Raw genomic sequence first — 7202 nt, forward strand, 5'->3', positions numbered from 1 at the left:
CAATGCTGCTCCCTCACTGTGTCCCCCCCCCCCCGCCCTGTGTCCTCAAGTCCGTTCTGTACGTCTGCGTCTTTGTTCCTGCCCTGCCACTAGGTTCATCAGTACCATTTTTCTAGTAGTGGGAGAACATTTTGAAGAGTGCATGAGTAATACGTGGATACACTCTCCTGCTACGTTCAGACTGAAAAGTGAACATTTATTTGCCTTAGTTACAACCTTGCCCCATCCCGTGCCCCTCCTTAGAAGCTGAGGTGAACTGGTTTAGTATGTATCCTTCCAGGCCGTATTCTGTGCTTTTATAAATGTTCACGTATGTACATATACAAGTACATAGGTTTTTAGGTTTTGTGTGTGTTTTACATAAACAGGATCCTAACTTCTACCATTTGTGATAATTTGTGACCATTTTCTTTTTTTTTAATCTAACTTTAAAAAAAATTTTGGTGATTACCATAGTTTGGATTGATTGATTGATTGATTTTGGCTGCATTGGGTCTTCATTGCTGCACGGGCTTTCCCTAGTTGTGGTGAGTGGGGGCTACTCCTCGTGGCTGTGCAGGGGTGGGCTTCTCATTGCGGTGGCTTCTCTTGTTGAGCACGGGCTCTAGGTGCGTGGGCTTCAGTAGTTGTGGCACTCAGGCTCAGTAGTTGTGGCTTGCGGGCTCTAGGGTGCTGGCTCAGTAGTTGTGGTGCACAGGCTTAGTTGCTCCTCGGCATGTGGGATCTTCCCAGACCAGGGATCAAACCCGTGTCCCCTGCATTGGCAGGCGGATTCTTAACCATTGTGCCACCAGGGAAGTCCTATGACCATTTGCAAGGAACCAGTGTCAGAGACAAAGTGCTGCTGCTGAATGTGAGGTTGTGAGGGGCTAGGGAGAGGCACCACCTTGAGTTAACATGTCTTTGGGGAACCAATAACTTAAATTTGTATAGCTCATTACAATTTGTAAAGAAGCCCTTTCAGCTTTTTCCAAAAGTGGACTTAAACACATTTTGGTGATTGCCGTGCAATGCCAAATAGCTTTCCAGAAAACCTGAACCACATTACGTGATTCTCAGCCATGCGAACGTTTCTGGGATCTCTGTTTTTACTTTGTTTGCTTAATGGGTGTATAATCATAGCTTTCCTTTCCTTTATTTTTTATTTTTATTTTGGCAAGACCGTGTATTTTCTCATGAAATGAGATGACTATTTTTTTTTTCCCTTTGTGCTTTACTTTTTCTTTCTTGTCCAGTTAAAATGTAGCCCTGGTGTTTCCTCATTAGCTCTGTCTGAACTGTGCCGGCTTCTGGAATAGAAGAGGTGCATTTCTCCCTCTGAATTCTGGGCCAGTAGAGGTGATTTAACTTAGGTAGAATCAGAGAGCAGTGTGCTTTCCAGAAGGGGGAGCTGAGTCTTGCAGATTCGCTACGGGGCACTAGGAAGCAGTAGTATTACTGGTGGTCTGTCTAAACCAGGAACTCTTCCTAAGTGTCACAGGGAAGGCAGGACCATGGTGCCAGCCTCCAGGAGAGCCAGCTGGCGGCTCTGCTCCTCTCCCTGCACCCCAGGAGAAGATTCTGGGTCCAGTTGGTCAACTCCAAGGACCTATAACCAGCTGCAATCCTGAGTGGTCGGGGGACTGAGGGTGTGCTCTCTGGGGAGGCCCCTTCTTCTGTCCAGGGTCTGGCAAGGGGCCTGGGTTAGCCCTGCCTAGAGCGCTGGCAGATGTTTGCCAGCTCTTGGTCTTGCTTTCCTAGGTTTGACTAGTGTCCTACCCTGGGGTAATTTTTCCTCTTTTTTATTTTTTATTTTTTTCAGGAACAGTGAATTAATTTATTCTAGTCACGTGATAGTGATCCACACTCATGATAACAGAATTCAGACAATGTAAAAATCAGTCTCCCTGATGCCCAAGGCCCCCAGTTTTCCATTTTTTTCCCCTCTGAGAAAGCCAATATTACCAGTTTCTTTTTTGTATGCATTCTTCAAGAAAGAGCTTATGCATATAAAAATATCCTTTAAAATTGCAAATGGTAGTGTATAATACATACACGCTTCTGTGTTTTGCTTTTTTTCATTTACTAATCTGTTTTTTTTAATTAAAAAAATGGATTTATTTATTTATTTGGCTGTGCTGGGTCTTTGTTGCAGCACGTGGGACCTTTGTTGCTGCGTGTGGGATCTTCAGTTGTGGCATACTGGATCCTTTTAGTTGCAGCATGAGGGCTCTTAGCTGCGGAATGCAGGATCTAGTTCCCTGACCAGGGATCGAACCAGGCCCCCTGCATTGGGAGCGCAGAGTCTTAACCACTGGACCACCAGGGAAGTCCTCAACTAATCTATCTTGGAGATCATTATATCAACTGGAAATCTATTTTATTCCTTTTAATGGATGGTTTGTTGTCATGTGTATCTGTTTTGGGAGGTACCATAATTTATTTAACTACTTTAGTATTGGTGAACATTTAAGTTGTTCATAGTATTTTGCCACTTGTATATGGGAGGGTGTAATTTTGAGCAAAGATGAATGTGGTGAGGAATTTTTTCCTCTCTTTAGAGCTGTGAGGTCTGAGATTAAGGTTGGACTGCTGGCGTGGGAGAAAACTCCTCTGGCCCACTTTGGCCGCACACCTTTTAAATTTCCGAGTCCTGGATTCTGCATTGGGGCTTGGGGCCCTTTGCCTCCTAGATGAAGAATTCACTGGCAAGTTAGCAGGTTAAGGACACTAGGACCTCTAGGTCAGGGGTTTCTAACTTTTTTGTGTACCATAGACCCCTTTGGCGATCTGTTGAAGCCTAGGGACGCCTTCTCAGATAATTTCCCAATGTTTTATTATGAAAGTCTTCAAACATACAGAAAAATTGAGTTTTACACTGAACACCCGGCTTCTTCCATTAACATTTTACTGCTTTATCATATTTTTCCTTCTATCCATCCATCAGCTTGCTTTTAAATATATAAAAGTTTATAAGAACCAGTTATATTGAAACACAGTGATTAGAATTAAAAAAAATTTTATGATATGGAGATACACATGCTTCTTTATTAAGGAAAAAAATGGAGAAATATCTGTAATTTCTGTTGGTATTAAGATACAGATACTGCTAATACTCCTATGGTTTGTTGCCTACATTCATAATTGAAGGAAATGTTAAATTTCAGTTAAAGTGTGGTAAAAATAAAGACGTCACTTTTTTCCATCTAGCTTTAGAGACCTGCTCTGTTTGGGCTGGGTCACTTAATAAAAAGCATCTGTTCTACCCCAGGCTTTGGTACTTTTCCAGCTCATCTCACCCCAGGCACCATTAGCTGTTTCCTGGAGGAGGAAACAACTTGCCGAAGGCCACAGCTAGTTTAAGGAAGAATCTCCAGGCCTAATGTTTTCCCACAAAAGCTTCATCACAGATGGGCAAGGCACAGGTGAGTGGCGGCCCAGGTGGAGTGGAGGTTTACAGGCTTTGCTGAAGAAGAGGCACAGGTGGAGCTCAGCTCTTCAGGTTCCCACTAAAGGTCCTGATGCTCTAGTCCGGCTCGTGCTTGGGAATCGGCTTTTGGGCAAGCACACTGTGGGTAATCTTTGATGCAAGAGCCACACCCTGTGAGATACTAATTATGAGATCAGGATTTGTTCATCTGATTACACTTTTGTCAGTGGGTGGCCCTCAGCACAGACTTGGAGTCTTTTTTAATTAATTTTTTAGCTGTGTTGGGTCTTCGTTGCTGCACACGGGCTTTCTCTAGTTGTGGTGAGCAGGGGCTACTCTTCATTGCACTGCGAGGGCTTATTGTAGTGGCTTCTCTTGTTGCGGAGCACGGGCCCTAGAGCACTCAGGCTTCAGTAGGTGTGGCACGTGGGCTCAGTAGTTGCGGCACATGGGCTTAGTTGCTTCACGGCATGTGGGGTCTTCCCGGACCAGGGCTCGAACCCGTGTCCCCTGCATTGGCATAAGGGCTTAGTCACTCTACTTTTGACACTTCAAATATGCAGGCTAGTGGGTAGAAGCAGGATGATCACAAATCAACTTTCCCCCCCTCCTTCCCTCCCCCCCATCCCCCCTTCTCTTCTGGATGACCACTTATCTCATTATAGACCCAGTGGGTCTGTGGGACAGGTAAGATACGCACTCAGTTGTAACTCCCTGAAGCATGTGGCTCGGATCCGGTCCTTTGGGAATTTAGAGATCCGGTCCTTTGTGAAGGAGACAAACCCCTGTAAAAGCCGAGCCTTGAAGCCATGAAGTACTGAGGAGAGACGGGCCTGAGCAAAGGCATGGGGGTTGGAAAGTGCAGGATGTGATAAAGCTGTCAGCCAGTTCCCCTGAAGCTGGTGTGCGTAACAGGGCTCGTGAGGCCAGAAAGGCGTGTGCAGCAAAGGGGACAGGACCGCAATACAGAGGAAGAATCTGTGGAGGGACCGCGTGCAGGAGCCGCGGAAGCCACACCCACTCGCGGGTTTCACAGGAGCTTGGTTCATCGCTACAGTCCTCGAGGAGAGAGAGGAGGGGTGGCCGAGGGCTGTCTCATGAAGGTTGTAGGGAAACCCCTGCAGGGAGCAGGAGCAAGACCATCTCTCTCTACCATGTGCCGTGCTGGAGCTGGCGCTGCTTTGTGGGTTCCATCGACTCGACTTTGTATCTTTATCCTTTTCTCTGCCCAGTGGGCCAGCATTTGAGTTTCCTCTTTTTTTTTTGGCACATGGGCTTAGTTGCTCCGTGGCATGTGGGATCTTCCTGGAGCAGGGATCGAACCCATGTCCTCTGCATTGGCAGGCAGATTCTTAACCACTGCGCCACCTAGGAAGCCCCGACAGTTTTCCTCTTTTTAAGAGACACTTCAGTGGAGTTCTTCCCCAGGTCACATTCTGAGAACTGAGTAATGAGCAACAACCCATCAGTTAGGACGGGTTACAGAGCTGCTCATGGGCTCGGAAATGCTTCCCGCAGAGCCGGGCTTCCTTCTTCCTGTTGACTCTCTGAAGCAACATTAGTAACATATCTGCTATTTCTTAAATGGACCAGTAATGTCTATTAATGGAATGTGTTTATCATAGCAGGACTCCCCAGAGCAAAAGAAAAATTAAAGGATGAATTGCTTTGTGAAACCCTTTCCACACCATGCCTTTCCCACTCTTGTCCCCTCTAGGTCATCCAGGTTGCTTTGGGCTCTGAAGGAGGGCTCTCCTTGCCTTGTGATGACTTCCTTTTGTGCCCTAGGACTCCTCCTCTGGGGTGGGAAATTGCACCTCGTTCGTTAGGACTACATTATTTTATGACATTTGTGTGTTATTTCTCTTTTGTTTCCTTTAATTTTCTTGAGAATATTTTTTGAGTTCATTTTATAATTCCCCATCACTTCACTGCAGCTACCTTAAATCATCCAGTGAGACAGTCTTACGAACCAGATGAGATTGATCCATCCCGTCACTGCCAGTCCCTTTCTTTCAGGTGGACAGTACTCATTATAATGAAGCATGATGTGGACGCCTTTGGGGGAGGAGAGAGAAGGGGGCTTTGACTACTTTGAGGACTAGCCATTCACCCTGACTTAGTACTTGCTAAGCTGACGAGCACTCGCACAGTAATGGCGGCGAAGATCGTTTGAACGAGTTGCCTGTTGAGATGGGTTTAGGTAGAGACTGGAAAAACCATCACTCAAAGACAGCAGGCAGTTTCAAGTGGAAAATTCATCTTGGATTTGGAAACATCCCTGACTTAGACTTCTAATAATGCAAACGTAAAAAGCAAAGACCCCTAGGACTTCCCTGGTGGTCCAGTGGTTAAGACTGTGTGCTTCCACTGCAAGGGAAGTGGGTTGAATCCCTGGTTGGAGAACTTCTGCATGCCATGTGGTGTAGCCAAAAAAAAGGGCAAAGACCCCCCCCCCCCCCCCGCTTGGGTATAATGGGAGTTAGATCTGAACTTGGGGTGGTGAGTTGGCCCAGGCGATGCGGAGGTAGATTACAGATACTTAGATTTGCAGCTGGAGGCAAGTATTTTTCATGTTGTTTTGACCGTGATCCACAAGAAGAAATATATCACATCATAATGTCATACACACACACACATACTTCACACAAAATTTCACAAAACTGTCTACCCTTACTTCCTTAAACACACTCTGATCTTTTCTTTTCTTTTTGTGAGTATGCTGGTTGGAACCCAGTAAAGTGATGTCATGACCCACTAATGGGTCTGGATCTAGCCTAGGAAGCTGTGGGGGAGCCCACCAGGAGGGGTCTGGCCCTGGCACTGACAGCAGCCCTTTCCCCTCCGGACGTCCCTCACACGGTCTCTAAAGCATCTGGATTCTTCTGTCAGAAACTGAAGCCTGGTCTTGGCTGGGCTATGGGGGGTTCAGCAGGGGCTGCCCACACAGGAGGGCAAACAAGAGCAGGTCAACGGGCCTCCTCGGAGGCGTGATGTCACTCCGTGGAGGCGGCATCTGCTCTGAGTGCTGGAGAGTGTGTGAGGGGAGGGCTGAGGAGGAGGCTGGCAGGAGAGTGAGGAGGGAGGCCTGGTGACAGTTCCTAAGTCTTTCCTCCAGGATGATGTCAGCTTCCAAAATCCCCAGTCATGACTGGAACAGGGTGGCAGCTGAAATCTCCTCCCTGTTTAGTAAAATCAGGCCTGAGTTCACTCACTCAACAAATACGTACTGACGTGTCATGGGGCAACACGGCAGTGGGCGTGGGGCGCAGAGATGTCTGAAGGCAAGGTCCTGCCCTCCTGGAGTTTATGGGCTTAGTGGGGGACACAGTCAGTAAGCGAGATCATATCCAAGAGTGACAGGGGCTGTCAGGGAATAAGGGATAGTGGGATAGAACGTGGTTGGGTGGAGGCTGCTTTCGGTGGGTGGTAACAAGAACAGGACTTTTTTTTTTTAAGGAAATGGCATTTGAGTTGAGATTGATGAACAGATGCAAAAATCTGTGCTTCCGAAATGACATTTGAGAGCAAAACACAGATTCCCACGCCCCAGCCTTGTCTTAAGGGAATGAAAATGTTAGGGACAGGGCCCAGGAATTTGCGTTTGTCTTCCAAGTGATACCCACGCTCACTAAAACTGGAGGCCTGCTGCCCTGGGGCTTTTCCTTTGAGAGGTCACACCTGGTGAACTTCAGGGTCGCTTCCAACTCCCCACTCCCAGAGCCTGTGGTTCAGGGAAGGGAGCTTATTCCTGTGTGAGAGCCAGGCCAGGGAGAGGAGCAGGACCGCTTCC

The sequence above is a fragment of the Hippopotamus amphibius genome, chromosome 17, assembly GCF_030028045.1.
Source record: "Hippopotamus amphibius kiboko isolate mHipAmp2 chromosome 17, mHipAmp2.hap2, whole genome shotgun sequence".
Lineage (NCBI taxonomy): Eukaryota > Metazoa > Chordata > Mammalia > Artiodactyla > Hippopotamidae > Hippopotamus > Hippopotamus amphibius.